The 16,896-nt window shown below is 36.9% G+C and overlaps 1 pseudogene; it reads right to left on the reverse strand.

Moving 5' to 3' along the window:
• Positions 1 to 7,721: 7,721 nt before the first annotated feature.
• On the reverse strand, positions 7,722 to 8,747 carry LOC114922693 (annotated as a pseudogene).
• Positions 8,748 to 16,896: the final 8,149 nt, after the last annotated feature.

Consider the following 16,896-nt stretch of genomic DNA (forward strand, 5'->3'; position numbering starts at 1 on the left):
CCCGATAAATTCAGATTTTGCATCTCTAGCTGAGGCTTATTAAGGGCTCTAAATGAACTCTCATGTTTAACAATAGAGTTCATATGAATCTTTTATAGCTTCTTGATACTGTCTTTTGAGTTCCTTATTAAAATTCTTTTCATTTCCCCCCCACCCCTTTGTTAAACATAATGAGGGAAGGAGAGCATGCATCTCATGTTCTGTAGATAAATGTAACTAGTAATTTTTCTATAGTTTCCTTTCCTAATCACTGGGAATCTCATATGTCGGCTAACATGTTTTTTGACAGCTGCAAAATAAATTTTAAAGGTCAGTTGAATCAGATAAAGCCCCTCTTGGCAGTCTTTGCATCCTTAGAATTTTATGGCTAACATTAAGCTTATGCTAGGCTGCTGGTGAGGATTCTTTAGAGGAAAGAGAACCTCAGAAGAAAAATTGACAAAATAAAGAGCAATTAAGCTAGAATGTCTTAAACAGTCCCACTGGTGTGCATGATTATACAATGGACAGCAGATGATTCTACAGGCATTCATTTCATTTTAAAAAGAACTCTTTTCCTGTGATGTTTTGGATCCAGCTTGTTAAAAACCTAGGACTTCCATGAATAGATGGCGTGACTAATTTCTCTTGAATTACTGTGTAATTCTTTATCAGTCATGTCCTAATAGGCAAACAGAATGCTATCTTCTCTCTGCATCTTACACTCATACCCACCCCATTGCTTTTCTCAGCAATGTATTGATGAGATTTTAGTTAATGAACAAATGTGCCAGAAGTGCTAATTATTTGCTAAGTGAGAGTGATTTAAAACAAAACTGAATCCTTATCAAGTGACCTACCTTGCCAACAGCTGTGAAAATGGCTTAATAGCTTCCTGAATGAAACCTGGTCAGATCTGAAGATATAGATCTCATGATCTGGTTCACATATACTAATCATAGATAAGAAAAAAATGGAACTACAAAGAGATCCACAAAAGAAAACTTTTAAAAAGCAAATGGAAATAATAAAACACAAACCTAGCAGAGGCTGAAAAAATGGCACAACAAATTAAAAGGACAAAACAAAACTTGTTTAAAAACACTAATAAACCGGATAGGTGGCTAGCATACAAATTGAAAAAAGGAAGAGAGAAAAAATTAATAAACAAACTGCAAGATTCAAAGGCAATTTACAATTCCAAAATGATATAATCAAAAAAATAATCAAAGTCTTTTATGAGACATTTTACGACACAGAAGAAATTTCGCAAGAAAAAATAAAGCAATACATAAAAAAGCTGACTTATCAAAAATCTCAGAGAATATCCAAAATATGCTAAATGAAAAAAGGTAACAGAGGCCATAAAAAGGCAAAAAAATGATAAGACCCCCTGGTCCAGATGGGCTACCTGCAGAGTTTTATAAATGCCTACAAGATACATTAAGCCCATTAATGAAAGAACTATGTACTGAGGTACTGTTAGAGGCTAAAATACCAAATACCTGGACAGAAGCCAATATTACTCCAATACCCAAAGAAGACTCAGACTCGACATAGATAAAAAAATATAGACCAATATCTCTATTAAATGTGGATTATAAAATTTTTGCTTCAATAATAGCAGAAAGATTAAAGAGATTTTTGATTGAATTTATACACACCGACCAAAATGGATTTGGAGACAAAAAAAAACAACACAATTTAAGAATGATTTTAGATACCTTGGAATACTATGAAATGCACCCAGGGAAGCAGATGGCACTAATATTACTAAATGAACAGAAGGCTTTTGATAACGTAAACTGGCAATTCATGATTCAACAACTAAATGAAAAGGATTTTGGAGAAAAATTTATAAATACAATTAAAACAATCTATCATAGACAAATAGCTAAAATAATCGTAAATGGAGATTTTACAGAAAGTTTTAACATTAAAAAGGCACAAGACAAGGATGTCCACTATCCCCATTAATATTTATAAGAAAAAATATGGCTTAATGTGATGTATGTTCTTGGCCAGTGTGGGAGATTAGATGGAATAGCTGTGAATAGAACATTTCTTGAGAGGAGGAACGTGATTGTTGCAGATGATGCCAATAAAGCTTTCCCTTCTGATATGGCTATGCTGTTGGAATGAGTAGCAAGACATGTTTTAACCTTTGTAGTGCCCAAAACATTAAAAATGCTCTTCAGAAATGGACAACTTGATTAGGTAAGTACCTGTTGCCATTTCCAAGTGCTACAGTAAGTTATAACAGTGTGATAAATCCCTATGCCATTCTGTTATTTGGGCCCACAGAGTAAATTTATCCTGCAAAGTATGTTTTGTTTGCACATTCAATCAGGGGCCTTGAGCCTGCAAACTAAGCATTGTGACTTTTTATTTTTTTGTGCATGTGATGCAAATAAAAAAGATCCAGGGTTTTGTGTGATGGTGGCTGCCATCTTGATTTTTTCTGAAACCCATATGGATACCAATGTCTCCAGCTCAAGCAGGGGATTTATGTAGACAAAGTGTGTAGGCTGCAACAACTTAATGTGTGGGGCTGTTGGTTTGATCTCCGAGCATGGCGATTTGGCTGCAAACGTTTTGTCTCCATTCAAGGGGACATCTTCAGTGCACTTTGAATTGTGCTCATCTGTCAGAGCACTGGCCTTTAAATACCTTTTTGTGCAATGTAAATTGGTGTGGGTGTTATTTCAAACACATCTCAACTTGATGTGTGTGTGTGTGTGTGTGTGCATGTATGTCTGTATGTATAAAATTTTACAACAGAAAATTTCAGCAAAAAGCATCAAAAGATTATTTTCTTTGCTTACTAAACTAAAAATAAATGTTAGTCTTTATTTTAAATTTTTTTCCAAATCACTGGCAAAATAAATCATGACATTGACAAGTACTGTCCCTAACAGTGCATATACAAGGGTAATTTGGAAATAAACCTCTGTTTGGTTCTCAATGACAGACACTCGCAGATACAGAACTTTTATTATACACATTAGAAAACTACATCACATTACTTTTTGACATAATCGCCATTCAAATTGAGGCACTTGTCATAACATCTTACAAGATTTGAAATTCCTTAATAGTAGTCGCTCAGCGCCAAATCTGGGCTATGGAGGGGTGGTCAAAAACATCCCAATGGAACTGCTTCAAAAGTTCTTGGGTGTGTCTGGCAGTGTGTGGGCAAACATTATCATGAACCAACACCACAGTGGAAGTCAGCATGCCCCAACACTTGTTATGGATGGCTTTGTAACGTTTCATAGTTGACTTCTGAATTGATAGTCGAACCACACTCCATGAACTTCACTAGCAGTACTCCTTTGGCATCTTCACATTTGACAGGATTTTTTATGGCACCATTTTCGGTGTGGTGTTGGTTCAGGATAATGCTTGCCCGCACACCGCAAGATGCACCCAGGAACTTTTGAAGCAGTTGTGTTGAGATGGTTTTTTTTAAACATATTTTATTAATTTTTTACAATAACAATCTTTAGTGCTTAGTGAACAATGTGTTGGCTGGGTTCATATATTTAAAAACAATCAATAATAATTAATTTCTATAATTGATCAATATGTGAGTTGATAACATATTTCCTTGATCCTCTCTTCTTCCAGTAATATTCTCCTTTTGTCTATATTAAACAAATATAATTCTTAATACTTTCAATATATACAGAGTTGGGTAGAAACATTTTTCTAGTATTTGTACATATAACAATAACATCAACATATAACATCTTTTCTAATCAGCTTATGTTTCAATTGTATTTATAGAAATCATCTTATTAAGTCATTATATGTCTGTTTTCAAGATACTTATTTAAGCTTAATTTCTCCTCAGTATCGAAACGACTTTTATCAGTCATAATTTTCTCAAAATTCATTACCTTTGAATATCCAAACTTTTCATTAAAATACACCATCTCAATAGTTTTACATTTTGTATATTATAAAAGTATTATACTACTTATATATCTTATCCCTCTTACTATAGGCCCCTTTATGTTCAAGCTTTGTTTATTCTTTTAACCATGTTCAAACAAGTATTTAACCATATAACACCATCCAGCAATCTTACTATAAGGCCTCTTTATATCCAAACTTTATATTTTTTAACCGTATTCAAACAAGTGTTTAGTCATATAGTATTCCATCTGGTAAGTTGAACCACATCTCTTAAATATAATTCTAATCTTCTTCTTTTGCCAGGTTGCTTTCCAAATCAGTAGGTTTAGCTTAACAGGTTGTATTTTTGTAGATATTGTTGGAGATAAAAGAGACAAATTAAGCAGAATATTCGCTTTTTGTGTCCCGCACTTTAATGATTCTCCTGATAGCTCTTTAATCCATTTTATTAAATTTTCTTTTTTGTCCTCAAGTTTGTTTTGAAGTCCTGGAAGGTAAAACATCTTTTTTATTTTCATTGTTGTAGCAAAATTTTGCAGATTTTCTTTTGTTTGTATTAAGTTGTAGTTCTCTTTATTTATAGCTTCCATATTTAAGTCATTTTCCTCAGATTTGTATTGTCTGATTTATTTGTTCATTCTTTATTGTCATTTTTTGAACATTGTTTAATTGTGAGTTTAGGTTAGAGATATGTTCATTTATGTTATCAAAGTTGTTTTTAATCTCATCATGATTTAAAACAATTGTTGTTTGACTCTGTCACAACATTGCATATATTTTCTCCTGGAATGTATTTGCTTTGTCTTGAATCATTGTTCCTGCAGATCTCTGATGTTCCATGCTGGGTTCTTCAGCAGGAGGTGTTAGATGTGGTTTTCTGTCACTTTTAGATAAATATACAACATCCATTTTGTCTTCCTCCTCTAAGTAGTTTTTCACCAGTACCATAGTCTCTTTAATTAGCTTTATCAAACCAGCCCATCTTAAAATCCAAACAACCAAATCTTGTGTAGTTCTTATCTTTATATATGGTTTTTGTAATCCAATATATTTCCAATTATCAATGCATCACTGAAAACAGTATTTTGTAACAGTTCTTTTCAGGGGTCTCATAATTATCAGCTAGCCAAGATTTCAGTCCAAAGTATTTAACCACCTGAAAGCTTTCCAGTAACTTCCCCTTTAGAAGATTAACCAAAGGCCAAGATTTTTCTTTTTCTGCAAACAGTTCTTAAACTTAAAAATACAGCTCAGTGTGTTTATAATCCCAGAAGGTCAACAGTTTCTAAACATATATAATTTCACTCTGTAGTAGATAGGCCAATGCTTTGTTCCCAGCTGTTTTTTGCTATTTCTGGGCGTCTTGCCAAATTCTGAGTCAATGCATCTATAGTTTTCTCTAATCCTGCACTAGATGACAGTAGCTGTTCATTTTCCAGCTTTTAAAGTAAAGAGTTTGTTGTTGTTGTTGTTATTATTATTATTACTATTATTATTACATCAATACTTTTTCAGGTATGGAATTTTAACAGTTTTCTTAGTTTTCAAATTTATCCAGACCTCATTTCAATATATTTTTGTTCCCCATAAGAGTTTAATTCGCCGCTTCTGTTTATGGGAGGGTGGAAGTGTAGTCCCCTGCCTTCTCACTTTGGGAGGATTTTTGCTTCTTGGGAATCTTTTCCAGAAAATCAGATACAAAATAGGAGAGAGAAGATCTAATTCCTCACCCAGTTTCAAGCATGTTGTTCACTGTTGTTATGGTTAGTGCCTTTGGACTTCAACTGCAAGTAGCTTGGGCTGGTCACTGAGGTGTGGCCAGTCTTTCTCCTGATGGGTTACAGGACTTTCCCCAGATCGAGTGGGATGACTGCCGTCATTCTGCAATCATCGGGGTGCCCCTCTTTCTTCGTGCAGAGCTCCCCAATCCCTCAGCTGTGCTCTACGGCGCAAAACCGGAAGTCTCCCATTGGGATGTTTAATTTTTATCACACATGCCCCCCCATAGCCCAGATTTGGTGCCGAGCAACTACTACCAAGGAATTTCAAACCTTGTAAGATATTATGACAAGTGCCTCAATTTGAATGGCGATTATGTCGAAAAGTAATGTAATGTTGTAGTTTTCTAATGTGTAGAATAAAAGTTCTGTATCTGCGAGTGTCTGTCATTGATAACCAACTGGAGTTTTATTTCCAAATTGCCCTTGTACTTAGTAATATATTTAGCAATGTATTTGTGGTTGCTTTCTGTCTCCCTATCTTGTTGATGGTGTGCAATATGCATTTTGATCCAGCAGGAAGAAATAGCAATCTTATTTGCTATTTCTCTAAATAGCTTAGAGAAGATATTAAAAAACATATTAACTGGCCTTAGAATTGCACTTTCTGATTTTATGTACACATTGAACTGAGGAATAAAATGGTTTATTGATTTTTACTTATGATATTCTATGAAGCTAACCATAAACCATAGCACAATATTTTTCCAACTGTCATGCCTCTTCAAATAATCCATGGTTAGAACAAACCCTGTTGTGTGGGTGCATGCAGGGACTGCAACAAGGTGGCCAGTGGTTTTTGAAACCTTTGGTCCTTTGGCTGAAGAATTTAAGGCAGAAATCCAGTAGCCTGTTTTTCAAATGCTTAACACATTAATTCTAATCCCTATTTTTGCTGAAGGCAATATGCAAATTTATATGTATCAAATAGTTCCACCAGCTGCCTTTCACACATGAGGATTTTATCTGGGATTATCTAGATGGTGGGGGCATAGAAGAGGTTATTTTATTAGGGGAAGCTGGAATGCAAATGCAATAATAGAGAAAAATATGAGAAAGGGATAGAGAGATTTTAATGTAATCCTCATAGAAAGTATCTGGTACATAGTTACGGTGACTATATTTTCTTGGAAAAAATAAAGGACACCTCTGAAAAGGGCAAATCTGAAAGGGATTCATAACAATATTTTTTTAATTGTTTATATGTATAAGTAGCTATGATGGCGCAGTGGTTAGACCACAGTAATAAAGGCTAATTCTGCCCATAGCCAGGAATTTGATCCTGACCGGCTCAAGCTTGACTCAGCCTTATATCCTTCCAAGGTGGGTAAAATGAGAACCCAGATTGTTGGGGGCAATATGATGCCTCTGTAAACTGCTTAGAGAAGGCTTTAAAGCACTGTGGAACGGTATATAAGTCTAAGTGCTATTGCTATTGCTTCTGGTATAACTTTACAAAGAAAAAAATTATTTATTTATTTTATAAAATTTATATGCTCCCCCATCTCACAAGAAATGATTCTGGGCAGCATACAGCAAAAAAACAAAACAAAACTATAGAAACAATAAACTTGTCAAACACAGGCATATTAAAAAAAATGTAAACAACACTGCACAACTTTTAAGGAAGTATCCCAGGGAGTACATGTGTTCTGAATAAAACACATGCACTTTATTGTTCTTCATTAATGACATTTTCTCTCTCTCAGCACTTAGAACATATCTGTACGTATATATTTCTGAATTATCACTGACAACACAAAGACTATATTTTGAAACAGTCTTCATAATCCCAATACAATCCTAAGGAAGATGTAAAAAAAAAAACAGCTTAAAAACATTATTTTATGAAGCTACACTGAAAGTTATACCAGAAGTAAAAAATTATTAATGACTGATATAGTTGGGATTCTACAGCTAAGATAACTCTTGATGGGAAAAAATGTTTATTTATCATACAGTAATAACACTTCAGTACAAAAACATATTTATAATTTACAAATAACAATAGTATTTTAGTGCTTATGCTACAAGTAGATCTACCTTATATTTTCTGCTATTAACTAAGTGAGCTTCAATTATCTCTACAAACAGATTTCTTTTCAGCGGGCTATCAGCAAGAGACAATAGATTGATCTTGTCAAAATAACATGACTCTTGGCAAAAGAGGTCTATGGCCAGTTCATATTCCATATCATAATCACATTCCTCATTGGAAAACTTAACGAAAGTTAACATTTCTTGAATAGGAGCAAAGACTTTCAATCTCTGATCATCATTGAGAGCATCTACAATGTGTTTTTTTTTTGTTATACAGTTACTAAGTTCTGTCTGACCCTTCATAACCCATGCCACCCTCTATCACCCCATTCTCCTTTTGGTTTTACAAATTCTTTTGAGACTTGCATTTGTTTTAGGAAGTTCTCTGTATTATTCAACATTATTCTTATTTATGAGGACAACTAGACCAGCTCCATGAAATGTCTTTGTTACTACTTTTTTATCTTGCTCTTTCACCTTCAAGCTTGTATGTCTTAATAAGCCACTTCTCTTTTTATTAGCCAGTTCTTTAAGCTTTTAAAGATAAAAAATAACTTTACAGCAGCACATATATTGTCACCAGCTTGATAAATTATACAGCCTTTCTGGGTTTCAGTTTCACCAATTCATACCGGCAGTTGATCTGGTATGTCCCTGAAATATCACTTATGATACTGTGTTTTGCTGCCTTCAACAATAATTCTCTGGAATACAGGAGGATCATAAAAATAATCTCCACTGAAGGTTGAAATTTGTGCCTTTTGATTTATTGGTGTTTTTGTGTTTTCCGCAAGGAATATTATATGATCCAGCTAACTGAAGTCCAGCGCCTGATTTGAGGACAACAAATGGTGTGTCGGGTTCCAATTTCTCACAGAATTTCCAGAGATAATAGAGGTCTTCAGGCATCTTGAACTAATAACAACTTTCTACTTGCTGGCGAACACAATCAGGAATATCTGCTTTGCTGGCCTGCACATTTTTTAGTTCTTTAATTTTTTTTTTCATCTTGGTTTTGTATGTCTGCATGGTGTCACTGCCTCTCACCTCCCATCATTTTGGTACCTGTTGACATTGTTACATCCTGCCTTTTGTGGCTGTAACAGTTTCCAAGTTTTCCTTGTGATGTCAATGCACAAAGACATGACATCAAAACAGAGTGGCGGTGTGTTCCAATTTCGACTTTGCTCATCAAGCAAAACCAAGAAAAACTTTACAAAAGCACATATTTTAATAAAAATATCTAAAATCAAACACTGTATATAAATTTATTTTAAAAAGAGAACCAGTTTGGTCTAGTGGTTAAGGTCTCAGGCTAGAAAGCAGAAGACCAGGAGCTCAAGTCCCACTGTAACCATGAAAGCCAGCTGGGTGATTTTGGGCCAACCACTCTCATTCAGCCCAACTCACCTCACATGGTTGCTGTTCTGTGGAAAATAGGAGGAGGAAGTTGTGTTGGATACGTTTGCTGCCTTGAGTTATTTGTATAAATAATATACAATATAAATAATAAAGGTGGATTAAATAATTCAGTTTTCATTCTTTTTACATGAATGTGAAAGTCTGTGCCTTAAGCGGTACCATTTATTTTATATGGTAAACATTAAATGACCAAAATAAAGGACAAAACTGAGTTTTTGAAAAATAAATACATTTAAAGGACAGATTTTTGAAATAAAGGAGTGTCCTTTACAACAAGGAATGTATGTCACTGTATTCATAGTACATGTTGGTTTATGTGTATGCAGCTGTGGTGGCAGAATATTAGTTTTTCTGCTGTGCTGATGAATGCATCTGATATATGCACACAGAGGTGTGGAGATCAATCACATGCATTAAGAATATTGTAGGAGAATATAAATGGTATATTTTAAATAACAGCCATCTTTCATCAACTTTAAGTCCCTTAAAGCATTTTATTTTTCTTAAAAACTCTTGACAGCCATTTTGGCAATCTAAACTATATAATAGATTAACTCTTTTTGGTTCATATGCAAGTCATAAACACTGTACCAGAATTTCCCTCAGGTGAAAATTGGCTTAATATAAAATCCAATTCCCAGCCAGAATGGCTGGAAGCACTGAGACACACTCCAGGAAAGTGGAAACTAAGAGACATAAAGTTCCTAGTGATAACCCTGAACCACAAAGATCATAATGATGCACATTGAATGCATAATGAATAAGATTCCAACCAAGAGCAAGAGACAAACCCATCACTCAGTTAACAGCAGGTGATATTTGCATATTAAAGGATCGGGAATGTTTAGAAGCTGCACTTTTGTTGAGGGAACAACAGCAAACATGAATAACAGCAATTGCACTATGACAATTGACAGCATCTCATCAGGCAGAGAGAAGAGATTAAATTTATCTAACAATGAGTCACAAAGCACTGCTGAGAAGAAATGACATTTTCTTGGAGAATGCCTACACATACTGCTGGCTAAAGAAAATATGTTGGCTTCTGCAACCATTCATTGAAATTTCAGTCTGTTCCATAGTTCAGTACAATTTTTTTTAAAGATTGCTCATGTTTGCATATCAAACAATGTCATGCTTTGGTATGTCCACAAGGAACACTATAAGATAACCTTCTGGCATATCAGCTTTCCAACATTTGGTATTTGCAGATATGACTATAATGCTATTTTCTCCATCCACTTAGTTGTGTTGGTCAGATACAATGGGTGCTGCAGTTTGACATATGAGGAAAACACTAGATTTGATAGCATGGTACTATTCAGTTCATCAGTCACCTCTCTCTCTCTCTCTCTCTCTCTCTCTCTCTCTCTCTCTCTCTCTCTCTCTCTCTCTCTCTCTCTCTCTCTCTCCCTCCCTCCCTCCCTCCCTCCCTCCCTCTCCCTCTCCCTCTCCCTCTCCCTCTCCCTCTCCTCCTCTCCCCCTCCCTCCCCTTCTCCCCTCTCTCCATCTCCATCTCCCTCCCAAGGTTTGCTGAGTAGAGCTGGAATTCTGGGAATGAAAAGCCACATTCTTAAAAGTTGCTGACATAGAGGAAAAATCCAGCTCCAAGTACAAGACACCAAAATGTGTGTGCTTTTCGTTGATCTTTAATTTTTTGTGGTGTTTTCCTGTATATCTCATTCAGCCAAGATCAACCCAATATAGCAAACAGGGATAAAGATCTGCTTGGCTATAATTGGTTGAGTAGGTCTTCTGTAGGACTGCTCCTTCTGCTCAGTGCCTGTGCTTAGGGTCTGGTCTCCAAAGGTGGGTACGCTACAAACAGAAATCCAGCTTCTGCAGCCACTTCCTTAAAAAAAAGTAACACATTGACCAATTGGTTGCCCTAAAGACTGCAGGGCTTAATTTGGCTACTTTGTTCCTGGTTTGATGAGTGTAATTGAAAGGCTCTTGTTTTCTGTAGCCAGTGCAGTGGTGAATTTCCTTCCCATAGTTATGCTTTTGGGGAACTTCTGGTTCCTCATTTCTGACTTTGCAGAATATTCTCTTAAAAGCTTCACTCCATCATGATCACCAATAAATTGACAGTCCCTTGAGGGGGAAAAATTGCTCTGACAAAAACACCTGCATACCTCGGCACATATTCTGTATGGCAACTGGTGGTGGCTTACCCCAGATTGGTCATCTTTGAATTCCAACAGGCAGAATTTGCCAATTACTGCCAATGTAGCATTGCTCAGGATGGCTCTACAGAGAGCATGGCATTCTCTGGGATCATGAGATTTATCCTAAACTATTTCTCCTTGGTTCCAGGATGGAGCAAAGCAGCTGTGTGGATGAGACTTTTTTAATGTTTAAAACTGTCTTTCTTCTTCAAGAAGGATAAATCTTTACTAGTGTGCAGCAGATACTGCTAAAAGAATGTACGTAGATATACTTTTATATGTAAAGCTGAGAGAATTCATGAAAATTTTAATTTCCTGTGCTTCATTAAATTATCTATGCAGAAACATCCAGCAATAAAATGAAATGCACTAAAATGTCCCCTGATGTTGCTTTGGCAAATATCTGAAATACAAAGCTTGCTATTTTTATGTTTTCAAAGCATCCATGGGATCTGTTAAGTTGAAGTGATCAAGATATACAAAAACAAAAATCTTGAAGTATTAAAACAAGATTAAAAAATAAAAAGTGGAAAAGACAATGGAAAGACAGATGCAGAAAAAAAAAACAGATCATAAAGTTTGCCTTCTTGTCCTCCAGCAGGTCATCCAGCATTTGAAGATATGGACAGAATTGTAGGGTACTAACAGAATGGAGGCTGATCCATAATTCATCTCTGAAACCACAGTCTCTGTGTTGTCCAAAGACAGATAGCTATGTTTTTATGAGGTTAAAGTTCACCTCACTAAATTCAATCTTCCTATAAGTGGCTTCTAGGCCTCAAATGATTTTCATTTATAATACTTGACATCCATGCAATGGAAAGTAGTACTAAGTGTCGAGAAAAGATGAGATCTCTACCTAAAATACTGTTTCTGAAAGTAAAAATAAGACTATGCATGCCAGAAGAAAAGACTACATAGTGATAGAGGTTTTTCTATTTTTGATCTTTCAATGATAAATTGTACTCATTCTTTTCATTTCCATATGACAATTTTTCCTGAATATAGGTTGTACTTTATTTTTTTAAGTTGGTAAGCTCACATATAACTGCAATTTTGTGTTTCTCTTTTCTAGATTTATTGGGATGGGGCTGAGGTTCTTTTGTAAAACTGTATAAAATCAATTTTAGAAGTCATGCCTTAGTTTCCTTGTTTCCCACATAAGAAAAGAAGGCAGTTTGTTCATTTATTTGTGAAATGTCTTTGTCAATCTTTGCCACATATCAATCTGTATCAATACATGATGCACTGAATGTCCAATCGTCAGGCTGGTGGTCTGCAGTGATTTGTTAGAATTGCTTCAATTATTAAGGATTGTTAAGCTGTGGTAGAGCAATGGTTAGAATGCAGTATTATAGGCTAACTCTGTCCACAGCCTGGAGTATGATCCTGACGGGCTTGAGGTTGACACAGCTTTCATCCTTCTGAGGTCGGTAAAATGAGGAGCCAGTTTGTTGGGGGGTAATATTGTAAACTGTTCAGAGAATGCTGTAAAGCTCTATGGAGCAATATATATGTTTAGGTGCTATTGCTATTATGAAATTATGTAAGGGCAGAATTGATCAGACAATATATTGAATGTGAGGCCAATGTGAAATGGACAGTCATCCCTAGTGTACTGTTTTTCATCATCAGTACAATATAGTCTGCTTCAGTGAGATGATTGGCACCCTGCAGGTGACATTCTCTGCCTCAGTGCTCTGATTAAAAGTGCTTGAACACTTGTTAAAACAAAGAAAAGATGCTTCTGTTAAACTTTGAAGGAAGTAGAGAGCTTCTCTGAAGCTTTATACAGCCTTATCAAATCATACATCGGTTTTAATTGTATGGATGATGGTTGTGTAGTAATAACTTGGTTTATTTCAAGTATGTTTTTATATTTCTGTATGTAAAAACTAGATATAGTCTAGCACAGACATGTCAAACTCGCGATGTCACATGACATCACGAGATGTATTGGGACTGTTTTGCCATTGCCAGCAATGGGGTGGGCGTGGCTTCCGGATGACGCGTCTGGCCTGTGGGCCAGCAGTTTGACACCCCTGGTCTAGCATTATATTATGGTAATTATGGTAATCAAGAATCAAGATCAAGTGAAGTGTTAGTACCACTTTATAATAACCTGGTAAGGCCACACTTGGAATACTGCATCCAGCATTGGTCACTACAATATAAAAAAAATATTGCAACACTAGAAAGAGTGCAGAGAAGAGCAACAAAAATGATTAGGGAACTGGAGGCTAAAACATATAAAGAACGGTTGCAGGAATTGGGTATTTCTAGTTTAATGAAAAGAAGTACCAATGATGACATGTTAGCAGTGTTCCAATATCTTAGGGGCTGCCACAAAGAGGAGGGGGGTCAACAAATTCTCCAAAGAACTTGAAGGCAAGTCAAGAAACAATAGATGGAAACGAAGCAAGGAGAGATCCAGCCTAGAACTAAGGAGAAATTTTGTGACAGTGAGAACAATTAATCAGTAGAAAGACTTGCCTTCAGAAGTTGTGGGTGTTCCAACACTGCAGGGTTTTAAGAAGAGATTGGACAACCATTTGTGTGAAATAGTATAGGGTTTCCTGCTTGAGCAGAGGGTTGGATTATTTTGTTTTTCTGTCATTATTAGATGGCTTCAGTTGAAGATCTTATGAACTGGATAACACAAGACAATGAAGAACAGTATGAATCTGTAAGGAAGTGAAGGAATCTATTATTTCTATGTTTTCAGCTTTCATTTTGTTTTTAAAAACTAGCTTGATAGAAGACCATTTTAGAAGTAGAGATTTAAGCCAAAACGTAGTCTCTCTTCTGCCCATTTTATAAGAAAAGTCTTCTTTTGATTGTTTTTAATCCAATGAAGAAACAAGCAACGCTTGGCAGATAATGTGTTTTTTCCCCTTAAATCTTTCCTGGTGGGAAATGACTGTTGCTTCATAAGAAACAATTTAGAAATCCAAGCTTTTGTTGTTGTTATGATTAGACAATAATGTGTCTATCCGAAATGAAAAGATAGAAATAAAAATTGGAACTTATAAGAGCTCTAACATACATATACATATATATATATACAGTATTTGTTTTCGTAGATTTTCACGGGTACAGGTATGCAGGTCTTGGCGTATTTGGGTCTTTTCCCATGTAAGATTGAGAGTATCTTGGCGACGTTTTGACGAGGTCCCACTCGTCATCTTCAGGCTGGGGTCTTCGGCTTTGTGCCTGTGGGAGCCTGTGATCGAGCTGCCGTCTCTCTATAAATACTGGTGGGGGTGTGTGGAGTGCTGGCTTAGTTGCTGTAGGTGGATTGGTTGGCTGTGTGGGAGCCATTGTTTGCGGATTGTTTGGCTGTTTCATAACATCCTGAGTAGTTGAGGTGCTGGCTGTTTGCCCATTAGTCTTTTGTGTTATAACGACCTGGGTAATGGGTTGTGTGATTACATCCTGAGATCTAGTGTAGTGATATCCTGAGTTTTGTGTTGCAACATCCTGGGTGGTTGGCTGTGTTGTAACATCCTGAGCTTTAGCGTTGTAACCCCCTGAATTCTGTGATGTGGTGTCCAGAGCAGAAGGCTGTGATGTAGCATACCAGGCTTTGGTTTGGCTCCGAGTTTGCGGTCTAGCTCTGTGTTCATGGCGTGTGTCCGTTTGCTTTGTGTGGGGGTCGGAGGGAGGTGCAGCAGCTGGTGATGTCATTGTGGTTTGGCTTCTGGATGTTTGGGTTTGCCTTAGACAAATCTGAACACAAACCCAAACTCTGGCTCAGATATGTAGATGACACTTTTGTAATTTGGCCACATGGGAAAGAAAAACTGGACAACTTCCTCACACATCTCAACAGCCTACACCCCAAAATACAATTCATGATGGAAATAGAAGCCAACAACCAACTCACCTTTCTGGACATCCTAATCTACAAAAAACCCAATGGCTCCCTAGGACACACCATCTACCGGAAAAAAACACACACCAACTGCTACTTAAATGCACAATCCCACCACCACCCTGCACAGATCAACTCCGTAACCAAGACCCTCATCTCCAGAACCAAACGCCTAGCCGACAAAGATCACCTGAAAACTGAATTACACACTCTCACAAACGTACTAATCTCCAACGGATTCCAAAGAAATACAATTACCAGCCTAATCCAAAGGGAAACACCCCCCAAGAACTGAGACATAGAACAATACAACGAAATCGCCCTCCTCCCCTACATCAAAGGCACCACAGATAAAATCAGCAAAATTCTCCACAAACACAATATCAAGACAGCCTTCAGCACCGACCAAAAAATAGCCAACATCTTAAGAAACCCCAAAGATAGGATCCAGCTAGAAAACCAAGGAGTCTATGAAATACCATGCAAAATCTGCCCAGCCACATACATTGGACAAACTAATAGGAGAATAAATGCCTGCATCGCGGAACACAAGAACGCAGTCAGAAAAGAAGAAAAAACTTCCTCCCTCTTCCAGCATCTTAAAGCTACAGGATATGAAATTGATTTTGAAGGAACCAAACTAATCTCCAAAACTGAACACCACAACAAGAGAATAATTATGGAAGCCATCAAAATAGAAAAACACCCCCACAACATGAATAAACATGACGATACTTCCCGCCTACCAGACATCTGGAAACTAGCCCTAATCAACAAACGAGTCCTAGCCACGAAAACTGACACCGGACCCAGAACAACACAGTACGCCACCACCATTCACCCTCACCAGACCCAAACCCAAGCCCAAACCCATCCCTCAGAAGAAATGCAACCACCATCCAGAAGCCAAACCACGATGACATCACCAACTGCTGCACCTCCCTCCGACCCCCACACAAAGCAAACAGACACACACCATGAACATAGAGCTAGACCGCAAACTTGGAGCCAAACCAAATCCTGGTATGCTACATCACAGCCTTCTGCTCTGGACATCACATCACAGAACTCAGGGGGTTACAACGCTAAAGCTCAGGATGTTACAACACAGCCAACCACCCAGGATGTTGCAACACAAAACTCAGGATATCACTACACTAGATCTCAGGATGTAATCACACAACCCATTACCCAGGTCGTTATAACACAAAAGACTAATGGGCACAGGCACTCAGGATGTTAAGAAATAGCCAAACAATCCGCAAACAATGGCTCCCACACAGCCAACCAATCCACCTACAGCAACTAAGCCAGCACTCCACACACCCCCACCAGTATTTATAGAGAGACAGCAGCTCCGATCACACTTTGCTCACACAGGCACGAAGCCAAAGACCCCAGCCTGAAGATGACGAGTGGGACCTCGTCAAAACGTCGCCAAGATACTCTCAATCTTACACGAGAAAAGACCCGAATACGCCAAGACCTGCATACCTGTACCCGTGAAAATCTACGAATATATATATAAATATATATATAAATATATATAAAAATAAAACTGATCATTGTTTTATCCATGCCTGAGGCATTGGCATAATCATTCTGCGCAGGCAGAACAAGGATGGACTACAGACATGTACTTTAATATAGCAGCTGAAAATAAAACACCAAATGGAATTCAAGTCATTTTTAGAGTTGTATAGAAATTTGGGGG

This window comes from Protobothrops mucrosquamatus, unplaced genomic scaffold (genome assembly GCF_001527695.2).
Source record: "Protobothrops mucrosquamatus isolate PMUCROS unplaced genomic scaffold, P.Mucros_1.0 scaffold654, whole genome shotgun sequence".
Classification (NCBI taxonomy): Eukaryota; Metazoa; Chordata; class Lepidosauria; order Squamata; family Viperidae; genus Protobothrops; species Protobothrops mucrosquamatus.